The sequence below is a fragment of the Dama dama genome, chromosome 4 (assembly GCF_033118175.1).
Source record: "Dama dama isolate Ldn47 chromosome 4, ASM3311817v1, whole genome shotgun sequence".
NCBI classification, from domain to species: Eukaryota; Metazoa; Chordata; class Mammalia; order Artiodactyla; family Cervidae; genus Dama; species Dama dama.
This window is the reverse complement of record NC_083684.1, coordinates 29,783,988-29,798,661: the sequence shown is the minus strand read 5'-3', so window position 1 is coordinate 29,798,661 and position 14,674 is coordinate 29,783,988.

The window sequence follows — 14,674 nt, the reverse complement described above, 5'->3', positions numbered from 1 at the left end:
TACACGGGCTTAGTTGCTCTGAGACATGTAGAATCTTCCCGACCAGGGATCAAACCGGGGTCCCTTGCATTGCAGAGTGGATTCTTAATCACTAGACCACCAGGGAAGACCCTCCCCTTTTTTAAAAAAAGATTTATTTATTTCTATTTTATTTCCTTCTTTCTTTCTTTGGCTTTGCCACTCGGCTTGCAGGATCTTAGTTCCCTGACCAGGGGTCAAATCTGTGCCCCTAAAATGTAAGCTTGGAGTCCTAACCATTAAACCACCAGGGAATTCCCCCATTATTTCTTTATTATTATTATTATTTTTTGTCTCTCTGAGCTAGAATTCAAGTCTCTTGCCCACTTTTGGTAGGGCAGCCCAGGCCCTAGCCACCCCTACACTGCTGCCTTGAGAGAAATCAGGCAGATGCGGGTCAGTGTATTACTTTATCCCTGATAAGAAATGATAATGGAGAATGTAACTTCTATATGCCAGAAAATGAGCTGGCTAATCCTGAATGCCAGCATCGGGAGATGTGTTCATCCCTGGAAAACCACAGACCACGTCCTAAGGGCAGGCCTCTCTCACCACACATCCCGGGGTAGGCAGGCCAGCTCTCCAGAGGCAGCTGAGCTGCGCACCCCAGGAGTAAGAGCGGAACGGCGGGGGCTAGGAACACCAGGACTGTCGTGCACTGCTCTTACTCCCTCTGCAAAGAATACTCCAGCCTAATGTCTGTGAAGAAAGCTGAGCGCCGAAGAATTGATGCTTTTGAACTGTGGTGTTGGAGGAGACTCTTGAGAGTCCCTTGGACTGCAAGGAGATCCAACCAGTCCATCCTAAAGGAGATCAGTCCTGAGTGTTCATTGGAAGGACTGATGCTGAAGCTGAAACTCCAATACTTTCACCACCTCATGCAAAGAGCTGACTCATTGGAAAAGACCCTGATGCTAGGAGAGATTGGGGGCAGGAGGAGAAGGTGACGACAGAGGTGAGATGGCTGGATGGCATCGCCGACTCGATAGACATGAGTTTGAGTAGACTCTGGGAGTTGGTGACGGACAGGGAGGCCTGGCATGTTGCAATTCACGGGGTCGCAAAGAGTCAGACACAACTGAGTGACTGAACTGAAATGAACTGAATATCATCCAAGCATCTTCAACACTTTCTGACAAAAAGTAAATGCACTTTATTATTTCTTTTCTCTGGCCGCACCATGCGCCATGTAGGATCCTAGTTCCCCAGACCCTGTGCCCCATGCCGTGGAAGTACAGCATCCAAACTAATGGACCACCAGGCAAGTCCATGGCTGCAGTTTAAATATCTGGTGATTGAATGATGGTCTATTCAAACAAGTCAACATTCACATCTTAAATAACTCACTGGCAGGACTGACTGTACCACCTTACAGTTCCCTCCACCCAGAATGCTCAGCTCCGCAGATCATTTCAAGCCTGACTCCCATGTGTCCATCAGATTTCAGCTCAACACTTTCCTTCTCAAATAGGCCTGCCCAGAGCCCTCATCTTTCTCTCTCATGACCCTGCTTCTCTCAATCCCACCCTGTAGGACAGGCCTTCATAATTTCTCCCCACTGAAAAATTCAAAATAGATCTTACGGTTTTGTATTACTGAGCATTGAGAAATGATGCCTCTTTCTTTTTCTTGTTTTTGTACCATGACACCCACAAGACCATGCTTGACATTATGGACATGATCTGAGCATGATTCATGATTCGGGGTGAGCCAGAGCCTCCTGAAGCACAGAAGGGAACGTGGGGGAGTGATTACCGTCTTTGTACACATGAGGTTACTCATTGGTTTTGTTGTTTTAGCTGTTAAGCTGTATCTGACCCTTTTGCAACTGCAAGGACTGTAGCCCTCCAGGCTTCTCTGTCCATGGGATTTCCTAGGCAAGGATGCTGAAGTGGGTTGCCATTTCCTTCTCCAGGGGATCTTCCCGACCCAAGTATGGAACCTGTGTCCCCTGCACTGGTAGGCGAATTCTTCACCACTGAGCTACCAAGGAAGCCCACATATGAGGACCAAGAATTAATTTTCTTTTTATAGAAATAACAATAAAGCAACCACTTTGATGCATCACATTCTCAGTTATTCAATGACTTAGTAAGTTACATTTAAAGACTCTTTAGGAAAGTAAAGATTTTTGTCTAGCAGGATTCAAATATTATAAAAGCCTTGCCAAACAATTCACTCAAAGATACACATTTTGATCAAGTTTTGTTGATATTCTAAAACTTCCTGGCTTTAAGCATAAGCTTTTGATTCTAAGTCCCTATGTAACATACATGAGTTGTGTTTTTTTTTTTTTTTATCTAAAAATCTACTCTCTTTAATCTTTTTGTTGTTGTCATCTATAAGAAGACTCCTTCCACAGTCATCTCCACCTGCCAAACCCACAGTGGTAAATGGTATTGATTGATGGGAAGGCGTGACCAGAGATGTGCTGACAATAATAAGTCGGCTCTGCCAGGGCAATGAAGACCCAAGAGTCTTCGAGTGATTTTGAAATTAGAAGAGCCCACACAGGATAGAGGGCTTCCCAGGTGGCTCGGTGGTAAAGAATCCGCCTGCCAATGCAGGAGACACAGGTTTGATCCCTGGGTTGGGAAGATCCCCTGGAGAAGGAAATGACAACCCACTCCAGTATTTTTACCTGTTTAATCCCATGGACAGAGGAGCCTGGCGAGCTACAGTCCATGGAGTCAAAAAGAGTTGGACACAACTAAGCAACAGAACAACACAGGACGGCAGTAGTCCAACATCCAAGGAGCAGAGGAACTGGTTCCTGGCCCAGCCCACCTCCCTGGGTTCAGATCAAAGCTGATGGCTGGAGTCTGTTCCAGTTTCCAAGGAGTGTGCTCTTTATTGCTCCCTGGAGCCGTACATGGGTGTGGGCAGCATGGGACGCTGGCTGAGGCTTGCCTCGGCTTTTGTAACCTCCTATTTGGATGGGAAGTCAACCTCTAGGCACCTGCTCTGGGAAGTTTGAGTTTTCTATCTTTGTAGGAACTCCTGAAAGCAGTGTGTAGCTTTGTAGATCTGAGCACTCTTATCTTCAGGGGACATAGCATACTAAAGGCAACTCCAAATTCCATTTGCATAGTCATGTCATTTCCCAGTAGGAAGGGGCCAGAGAGATGGCCAACCCAGGCTTCTAACCAAGGCAAGAATCACCATCCAGACCCTGCTTGAATATGTCCCTAGATTTAAGGGCTTATGAGTCTCATGGAGGCCATTACATCTGAACATGATTCTGAGAAATCTCTTCTTAAATTGGTCCATGTATCAGTCTTTCTGTAAAAACAGACAGAAGAACTTCATTGCTATCCCCATATGGGCTCCTCGGAGATTTAAAGACGTATCATCTTCCCTCCACGACTTTTTTATGCTAAATACGCCCAGGTGGATCCTTCAAGGGTTTGGGAGGATGAAATCTCTAGTTCCCTTACCCACCTGGACACATTTAACTGTTACTTCTTCCTTAAAGAGCCTGCTTTGAAATGAATAGAACTTAAAAAAAAAAATTGTCTCCAGGCTTCACTGGTGAAGAATCTGCCCGCCAATGCACGAGACACAGGTTTGAGCCCTAGTCCAGAAAGATCCCATATGCCTTGGAGCAACTAAGCCCGTGCAGCACAGCTACTAAGCCTGTGCTCTAGAGCCAGAGAGCCGCAAATACTGAAGCCCTCAGCCCCGGAGCATGTGCTCCGAAACAAGAAAAGCCACTGCAATGAGAAGCCCACTCACTGCAACTGGAGAGCAGCCCCAACTGTCTGCAACTAGAGAAAGTCGCACAGCAATGAAGACCCAGCAAGAAATAAATTACTAACAAACCTTCAGGTCAGACCCATAACATGGGTTCTATCATTATCCCCATTTTACAGTTGAGAAAACTGAGGTACAGAGTCCATGCTTTGCAACAAGAGAAGCCACTGCATGAGACGCCCTCATACCACAACGAGAGAGTAGCTCACACAGCAACAGAGACCCAGCACGGCTAAAAATACATAAATAAATAAAATTATTTTAAAAAACTTTTGTCTCACTTTTAAGTTTTTTTTTTTTTTTGTTTTTTGTTTTTAATGTGGGCCATGTTAAAGTCTTTACTGAATTTGTTACAATATTGTTTCTATTTTGTGTTTTGTTTTTTTTTAGCCAGGAGGCATGTGGGATCCTAGCTCCCCAGCCCAGGAGCAAACTCACACCCTCTGCATCAGAAGGTAAAGTCTTAACTGCTGGACCAAAAGGGAAGTCCCTTGAGGAACAGAGCTTTAAAGCAGATATAATGTATTATGAGCCCTCCCTTCCTACACACAGAGACGTCCTTCCCCTCCACCTGCCTCAAGCTCCCAGGGATAAAGCAGAGGCCAAGATAATAGTACCACACAGAGAACAGAGGTGTCAGGCCGCCATGAAATTCTCCAACAGCGACACCAGGAGACAAAGATCAGAGCTATTTTTTGAAAGACAAAAGCAAATGGCCAGAGTGCTAAAGCTTCGTGGGTTTCTGCAAGACAGAGAAGACATGCTCAATGGGCTGAATGAAGGTGTGGACAGGACATGGGAAACCAACATGGGCAAAGGAGGCACCTGTTACGGCCTGAACTGTATCCCCTCCCCCACTTCCAGAAAAAAAAGAAGGTGTGATGGACTTCTAACCCCCAATGTCTCAGAATGTGACCTTATTTGGAATCGGGGTCTTTACATAAACAATCAAGTTAAAAGAGGTTGTTGTTGTTGTTTAGTCTCTAAGTCGTGTCCGACGCTTTTGAGACTCCAATGACTGTAGCCCACAAGGCCCCTCTGTCCATGAGATTTCGTAGGCAAGAATACTGGAGTGGGGACTTCCCTGGTGGTCCAGTGGTTAAGACTCTGCCTGCCAATGCAAGGGACATGGGTTCGATCCCTGGTCTAGGAAGTTGCCTCAGAGCAACCAAGCCTGTGTGCCACAACTCCTGAGCCTGTGCGCCATAACAAGAGGAACCACTGCAATGAGAAACCCACGCACCACAACTAGAGAGAAGCCCCCAGTCACCACAACTAGAGAAAGCTCACATAGCAGTGAATACCCAGTGTAGCCATAAAGAAATAAATAAATAAAATTATATATATATATATATATATATATATATATAAAAGATATTGGAGTGGGTCGCCATGTCCTTCTCCAGGGGATCTTCCCAACCCAGGGATTGAACCTGTCTCCTGCATTGGCAGGTGGATCCTTTGCCACTGAGCCACCAGGGAAGCAGAGAAGAGGTCATTAGGACATCACAATCCAATATGACTAGAGTCCTTACAACCGGGGAATATTTGGACACAGACATGCAGAGAGAGAACACCATGCGAAGATGAAGGCAGAGATCAGGGTGATGCTTCCACAAGTCAAGGTACACCAAAAATGGCCAGCAAACCATCAGAAACTAGGAGAGTGACATGGAACAGATTCCCTCTCTCAGACTTCAGAAGGAATCAATCCTGCTGACACCTCAAACCCAGACTTTTAGCCTCCAGAACTATGAGACAATACGTTTCTGTTGTTTAAGTCCTTCGGGTTGTGGTACTTCATTATGGCGGCCCTATGGAACAAACAAACCACCTCTAGGCCTAAAGACACAAGGAAAGGAAGCCATGTCTCAGATGCCCAGTGAGGGTGAGTCTGACAGGGGCTGTATTCACTGAGGTGGCAATGTAAGGAGGGAGCCAAGCAATAAAGACCCCCTTGCTTTCTCCTCCCACCCTCCAGGCTCCTGCAACGTCTCAGCCAATAGGAGCTAGCAGGCAAGGACGATGGGAGACACACACGGAGAAATCTACTGGATTGGCCCAAGAGGCCGTTTGGGTTTTAACATAGCATCTGATGCAAAGTCACTCCCCGGTGACTCAGACAATAAAGAATCTGCCTGTAGTGCAGGAGACCCAGGTTCGATCCCTGGGTCGGGAAGATCCCCTGGAGGAGGAAATGGCAACCCACTCCAGTATTCTTGCCTTGGAAATCCCAATGGACAGAGGAACCTGGCAGGCTGTGGTCTATGTGGTTGCAAAGAATCAGACATGACTGAGTGACTACACTTATGGAAAAACCCAAACAAATTTTTGGGCCAACCCAATACCTAGAGGGGAGCATTGTCTGTACTTTTCTTGGGAACCAATGTGGGATTCTCAGCTGAAAGAGCAGGAAGGGGACTCAGGAGCGCCGAATCCAACTCTCTTATCTGACCCCTGAGGAAACCGAATCCCAAAGAGGGGTGTGGCAATGTGGCCAACTAAATGCAAGAGATTCTGGATTCTGAGTCATGACATGCACTCCTGAACATCAGGGCTGTTTTTTGTTTTGCTGTTGTTGTCATGCCCTTTGACTCATGCATCCTAACCTCTTTAGCACAATGTCTCTTTAAAATGTTAATTTGAGATTTGAAAAGGTAACACTTTGACAGCATATCACATTCAGTTTGGTTCAGTTGCTCAGTAGTGTCCGACTCCATGACCCCATGGACTGCAGCATGCCAGGATTCCCTATCCATCACAAACTCCCAGAGTTTGCTCAAACTCATGTCCATCACGTCGGTGATGCCATCCAACCATCTCATCCTCTGTCGTCCCCTTCTCCTCCTGCCTTCAATCTTTCCCAGCATCAGGGTCTTTTCAAATGAGTCAGCTCTTCGCATCAGGTGGCCAAAGTATTGGAGTTTCAGCTTCAGCATCAGTCCTTCCAATAAATATTTAGGACTAATTTCTTTTAGGATTGACTGGTTTGATCTCCTTGCAGTCAAAGGGACTCTCAGTTCTTCTCCAACAGCATATCACAGCATATGCAGAAGAAGGTGGGGAGATTGGAATCCTTGTGCACTGCTGATGGGAATGTAGAATGATGTAGTCACTGGGGAAAACAGTGAGATGATTCTTCAAAAAGTTAAGCATAGGATTATCATATGACCCAGCCACCCCACCTCTAGGTATAGATCCTAAAGGTTTGAAAACAGGTACTACTTAGACAGATACTTATATACAAATGTTCAAGCAGCATTATTCACAATAGCCAAAAGTGGCAACAAACCATCTGCCCATAGATGAATAACTAAGATGTGACATATATGGCTATCGTTGATAATACATGACTGAGCAGGGAATTCTCTGGCGGTCCAGTGATTAAGACTCTGCCTTCCAATGCGAGGGTTGTGGGTAAATCTCTGGCTGGGGAACTAAGATTCCATGTGCTCTAGGGTATGGCCAAAATTTTTAAAAATAAATAAAACTTGTTTCTAAAAAATTTGTATGATTGAACATTATTCAGCCATATAAAAGAGTAAAGTACCAATACATGCTATTTGTACAGCATGGATGAACCTTGAAGACATTATGCCAAGTGAAATAAGCCAGACACAAAAGGACAAGTATATATGATTCCACTTACATAAGGTACTAGAATAGACAAATTCATAAAGAGAGAAAATGGAATAAAGGTTATCAGGGGCTGGAGAGGAGGAAAGAATAGGAAGTTAGTGTTAATAGGGAGTTAGCATTTGGGATGAAGAAAAAGTTCTTAAATAGTGGTGACAATTACATAACATTGTAAATGTGCTTAATGATACTGAATTATATGCTAAAAATTATAACATTTATATTATGTATATTCTTACCATAACAAATATATATATATATATATGCTGTGCATGGTCACGCAGTTGTGTCCGACTCTTTATGACCCCATGGACTGTAGCCCGCCAGGCTCCTCTGTCCATGGGGATTCTCCAGGCAAGAATACTAGAGTGGGTTTCCATGCCCTTTTCCAGGGGATCTTCCCAACCCAGGGATAGAACCCAGATCTCCCACATTGCAGGTGGATTCTTTACCATCTGAGCCACCAGGGAAGCCCAAGAATACCGGAGTGGGTAGCCGATCCCTTCTCCAGGGGATTGTCCTGATCCAGAAATTGAACCAGGGTCTCCTGCATTGTAAGCAGGTTCTTTACCACCTGACCTACCAGGGAAGCCCATATATATGTGTACACACAAACACACACATAAAAAAGAGTTATAAAGCCCATATATATGTTTGTATACACACACACACACACACACACACACACACACACACATAAAAGAGTTATATTGGGTTAGCAGAAAGTTTTTCCCAGTTTTTCCATAAGATGTTATGGAAAACCCTAACAAACTTTCTGGCTAACCCAATACAATGAAAAGGAAGTCTCCCTAGCACCACAACCCTTGCCACCAAGATGCTTTCCCTGAAGACCCCCTAGTCCAATTTCCTAGGTCTCTTGAAAACAGTCTGTGACTACACAGGTAAGCCCTCTCCTCCTACATATACCCTTCTCCCTAGCTTTTGTTTCCTCCATAAATGGTAGCATATTAGACACAGGGTTTTATATTTTGCCTTTTGCACTTAACAATATGCTTTGGAAAGCACCTTTATTTTCCTTTTAAGGCCACAGAGGGTATTCTTGCACAAAGCTTTTTACACAGTAAACATTAAGTAACATTTGAAGATGATAACATTCGCATTTTAAAAAGGTACAATGTCTTCACTCTAGAGAGTGAGTTAGAGATGAGAGAATTTCAGAAATCTGCCAAGTGTATAATAAGAAGTGAGGATGCAGTTTTTTTGGTTCAGTTTAACAAATATTTATGGGGAATTCCCTGGTGGTCCAGTGGTTAGGACTCCACACTTTCACTGCCAACTCACCTCTGCCTCAGCTGTACCATCTGTGAAATGGGGACAAATTCACAGAACTGTTGCAGGCCCTTCTCTAAGGAGCCTACCCTGACTGCCCGATTGTACATGTGTTCAATCCCTGGTTGGGATCTAAGATCCCACACACCACATAGCACAGCCAAAACAGAAAACAAAGATTTAGAGAGGCCACATCAGGAAAAAGGTCCTTTGAAAAATGTTGGTATACTAATAGCCAACACCTATAAAACTCCTACCATGCGGCAGTTTCTGTCTTACACACATTAACATATTTAATCCTCACAACAACCTTATGGTGTAGGTGCTATTATCAATTATCTCCATTTTACAGGTCAGGACTCCCAGGCATGAAGTGGGAACTGACTTGCCTAAGATTACAGAGCTAATGAATGACAGAAAAGGGACTGCGCCCCCAGAGCGGGGCTCTAGGACCCCCATTCATGTTCACTACACCACCACGGCCCTGCTGCCTGTCGAGCACACAAACATTTATGGAATTGCACACCAGGACCTGGGCCTCCTCCCCAGAGAGAGAAAAGGATGCCTTTGACAAAAGCCCCAAGCTCATGAGTTAACGACCGCAACAGGCACACAATTCACCCTCCTGCAAAACAGAGAACTGATCATGTTAAAAGAGAAGAACAGGACTTCCTTCGTGGTCCGGTGGTTGAGGATCCACCTGCCAATGCAGGGGACACGGGTTAGATCCCTGGTCTGGGAAGATTCCACATGCCACGGAGCAACTAAGCCCATGTGTCACAACTACTGCAGCCTAAGTGCTTGGAGGTCACGAGATCCCACCGCAATGAGAAGCCCGCACACCATAACTAGAGAGGAGCCCCCACTCACCACAACTGGAGAAAGCCCGTGTGCAGCCATGAAGACCCAGTGTAGCCAAAAAGAAGAAAAGAAAAAAGAGAGAGAGAGAGGAATATATGGAATGTTCTGGAAGTTAGGGAGGAAAGACAAGGAACCTCAAAATGCCCTGAGCAGGAAGTAGCATCTGAAGATGAAGGGAAGCAATGCTTATGGAGCAGCCATCCCAAACCAGCCACTTGACATGTGAACTGCTCCCAACAACTATATTATCACCTGCACTTCACAGATGAAAAAGACTGATGCTCCCAGAGATGCTTTAAAGGGGTGAAGCCAGGATCTGCTCCCAGGCTGGTCTCCAGGGTGGGGCCCGGCCACCGGCCTGGCAGAGTGCTCCCCATGCCAATGACATCAGCTCTCCTCTGTCAGGCTGTGGGATCTTGAGTCAGCTTGGTGTGAATAGTAACCAACTAATAAGCCAAAAGCACTTTGAAGATGACATTGCCCATAAAAAAGGGCTGGTTCCCACAGGTGCAGGCTTTTAAGGCAGGGACAGTTTAGGGGGAGGCTTCAATGATGACAATGCAGGAACAAGGTTGAGATTCCTGAGTAGAGGAGCCTTGAGCCAGGAGGCTGAGCTTCCAGGCCATTCCAAAAATTTCCTTCCCTGGCCCCAGAGGTGCCCACAATCGACAGCAGAGTTGCCCAAACGTCAGTCTTCTGTGAATACTTGCCCTGAATTTTGCCATAAGTGCATTCTGCCTGTGTTGTAATTTACCCAGTCTTCTCATTACATTGATTCAGTTAAAAATGATTCATCCTAAGCGCAAAACTTGTGCAATTATAAATGCCATGTGTTAGTTGCATTTCTTTCTAATATGCATTAAAGTCCATTAAAATAACTAAAATAACAATGCTTTTCCATATATCATCTTAAAGCCTCTCCCTTTGGGACCCCCAGGCTGGAGCACCTGTCTCCCTGATGAGCAGAGGATTCACTAACACCACTCTTCCTCTTGCTCAGGACTTTGAGCAAGTCCCTTTTATTTCTCTGGGCCTCAGTTTCCCCATCTCCAGGTTCCTTACAGCTCTTATATAATGAGGTGATGAAACATATAGATGCAAGTCATTCAGCCTGGGTCAGAATTCCTGCATTCCCTTTCTTGGCAGTGTGACTCCAGGCCAGTCACGAAACTCACCTCTGCCTCAGCTGTACCATCTGTGAAATGGGGACAAATTCACAGAACTGTTGCAGGCCCTTCTCTACGGAGCCTACCCTGACTGCCCGATTGTACATTCCATGTGTCCCCTGCCCCTGGCAACTTCTGACCCCTCTTACTCTTCTCTACTTGTCCTTTACTCCATGGCAGTTATTACCTCCTAACAAACTATATGACTGATTGCTTGAGTATGTTTATTTTTTCCCTCCTGCTTTTCTCTAAGAACATAAATTCCATGAGAGCTGGAATATTCACCAGTTTTGTTCACTGATGTATTCCCAAGCACCTAGACACACACGCACCTTTTAAACCGGGGGAGCTATAGTGGTTATCCTGCAGTTTGGACCTCGCCATCTATGACTGAGCTCGTCTGTTCCCCCACAGCCCGCCCACACAGCATACTTCACATTTTGAGATCTCTGCCAATCAGATACACTTTATAAAAATGATATGTATTTGTAGCTTGAATTTACATTTCTATTAGTAAAGTGTAGATGAGTATCTTATCACTCGGCTCTAAGAGCCATTTCTATTATTAATTTCTATCATCTCTCCCTGCACATACGTGAATGGTCTAAATTTTCTACCATAGGGAAACACAGCCTTTCCACAGGGAAACCCATGGTGTCCATCTCAGGCTGAACCCTCTTTGGAGCCCTCTGAGGACTGAAAAGAACAGGGTCCATATCTCCCGGTGCCTCCAGATCACAACCATGCCCAATGACTCAAGTCTCATTTTGGGTTTTCTAGCTGTAAATTAAGGGCAATAATTTATGATAGTTGGACCATAAAGAAGGCTGAGTGCCAAAGAATTGATGCTTTCAAATTGTGGTGCTGGAGAAGACTCCTGAGAGTCCCTTGGACTGCAAGGAGATCAAATCAGTCAATCCTAAAGGAATTCAACTCTGAATAATCACTGGAAGGACTGATGCTGAAACTGAAGTTCCAATACTTTGGCCACCTGATGTGAAGAGCCGACTTACTGGAAAAGACCCTGATGCTGGGAAAGGTTGAGGGCAGGAGGAGAAGGGGCGACAGAGGATGAGATGGTTGGATGTCATCACCGACATGAGTTTGAGAAACTTAGGGAGATAGTGAAGGACAGGAAAGCCTAGTGTGCCGCAATTCATGGGGTCTCAAAGAGTCGCTCACAACCCAGCGACTGAACAACAGCAAGCAGGAAGGTGACGACCCAGGCCCAGGGCAGCCCCCAGTTCCCCCAGCAGCAGGCTGCAGGGGCCTGTCCTGCCACAGGCCGGTCCTTGAACTTTGCAGCGCTCCTGCCTGCCCACCCTGAGGAACAGAACTTCTTAGTCCTCCGGGTTTCTATTTTCTCCCCATGTCTGTAAAAACTTGTGTGCTGAGAACAGAACACTTCATTCAAAGGAAGCCTTGAATGGCCCTTCTGTGCTGCATCAATTCCAGGAACCAGCTCAGTATTCTCTGGAAGAGAAAAGACTTGGGCAAAAGCAGCCATCTGAAGATCCCTGGAGGCCAGGTCCTCGTTAATTAGCCCCTGGCATCTGCCTCCTCAGTCTGTGAACAGAGCTTCTGCCCCTCAGCTCCCCGTGACCCAGCTCTGTGCTGGTGTTAATTTTAGAGGCAGGTTTTTTTTTTTTTTTTTCTCTCCAGCACTTGGAAGGAGAGCTCCACAGACCAGGGCTTTTTCTACCTGAAAATGTGGCTGAGGATGGTATTTCCAAGTGCCCATCGTTATCGTGACCATGCATGCAAGGTGGGCAAAGCCCAAGCTTCCAAACAGATACACCAGGGCTCAAATCCTTGCTCTGAAAAAAAAAAAAAAAAAAAATCCTTGCTCTGTCCCTTCCTGGGTGGATGACCTCTCTGAGCCAATGTTTCATCGCATTATGGATCCACCATAGCACCTACTTTGCAGGTGAAATGCTGGTGTCTTGAGATAAAGAAAGGATGCAGAAAGGGCATTTGGAGATCACAGAAGATGTATTTGTTGGCCAGACTTTCCACTATTCTGAGTCCAGAATAATGCAAGCAAATCCTAACATTTCTTTTTGGGTTGAAACTCATCAACTTCCTATTACCTTATTATTCTCAATGTAAAAAAAAAAAAAATTGCCCTGGCTCCTAGGATCACAGAAGCCGTACACTCCTAACCGCCAAACCACCACGAGGACTTGGGCTCTGAGGTCCCAGAAGTGTGGGCCCGAATTCAGTCTAGGAACACTTAGAGCACACCCACCCCTCTCCACCTCCAGGCTCTGATCCTAGAAGCTCCCTCCACCTGGAATATTCCCCCACTCTGGCTAACCCTTACTCCAATATTCAGCTTTCAACTGAAACATCACTATTTTGAAGTTAGGTGTGGGTTCCTGAAACTAGGGGTGGATTACTGGCTCCTATGACCCCCTGCAAGTTCCATCTTGTAACAAGCATTGCTTATGCTTGACTCCCTGTTTTCCTTGCGAAGCTGCAAGTTCCACAACGGTGACTTTCTAGAGCCAACACTGCAATTCCATGTGACTGGCACCTAGAAGGGACCCACTGGGTTTCTGAGCAAAGACAGAAAGGGAACAGAAGGGAGGGAGGGAAAGGACAGGCTGGTGGGGAAGACAGGGAGGTACCAGGGGCTCCCTGGAATCCCACAGCACTTCTACCTGGGGAAGACCCCCTGGAGATTGGGGAGGGTGGATATATAACTTGGTGGCACTTTAAGGAGCAACCTCCTAGTGAATTTTGTTGTTTAGCTGCTAAGTCGTGTACCGCACTTTTGTGACCCCATGGACTGTAGCCCGCTAGGCTCCTCTAGTCATGGGATTCTCCAGGCAAGAATACTGGACTGGGTTGCCATGCCCTCCTCCAGGGGATCTTTCAAACCCGGCGATCAAACTGGTGTCTCCTTCTGAACTTTGGTGGGTACTTTACTCTTGGAAGCTTCAAAGTCATTTACAAACCTTAACTAACCCCACATATTAGAGCCCCAGGGAGCCATCAAGCTTGGCCTCAACCCTCCCATTTGCAAATTAGAGAAACTGAGTCTTCCAGTTAAAAGCCTGCCTGAAGGCAAAAAAGAAATCAGCCTAAAAGTCTGCTCATTCTTCAGGAAACCACGGGGTGGAGCAAGAATTGGAAGCGGATAGGACTTGGAGCCTCAGTTTACCTCCCAGGGTGAGGTAAACTCTACAGTTGTAGGTAAACTCTACAATTCCTTAAATCTCTACTGTGGATTTACTCAGCTCTGGGGCCTCCGAGAGGCAGCACCAGGGAGGACAAATTCAGTCTTCAAACATGTTTTGTTTTTAAAAAAAGATTTTTAAATAGAAATCTAGAATTGAGAGTTCTCTTCAAAAAACAAAGGTCTGGCAATACTGGCCAAGATTTCTTTTTCACATGTGCAAGGCTGGCTGGAGCTAAGCAGTGACTGCCTTTTTTTTTTTAATTAAAAATTGTTTTTAATTAAAAACGTATTATTATTTTTTTTTGCCACACCATTCAGCATATGGGATCTTAGTTCACCAACCAGGCACTGAGCCAAAACCCCCTGCAGTGAAGCCTGGAGTCTTAACCACTGGATTGTCAGGGAAGTCTCATGACTGCCTCCTTTTCACCAATTTGCCACAGTCTCCACTACTCCCATTTACTCACTTCTCTCAACCATGAAACCTGCTGAACCCTGTATATATCTGAATCACAATTCTTGAAGTATCTCCTTCTCTTTAGTCACTAGCTGCTAGTTGCTCTGGACTCCTCTGGGAGGTTTTTCAAAAAAGTCAAGCTCTTCCAGCCACAGGGCCTTTGCACATGCTATTCTCTCTGCCTGGAACACATTTCCCTGCACAAGGGTCTGAATTGGGTTCCCCTTAATGTACCTGTACTTATCTCTCATATCACAGATCACAACTTACAATTATTCATGTGCGTGCTTATTTATTTGTCTCTGTCTC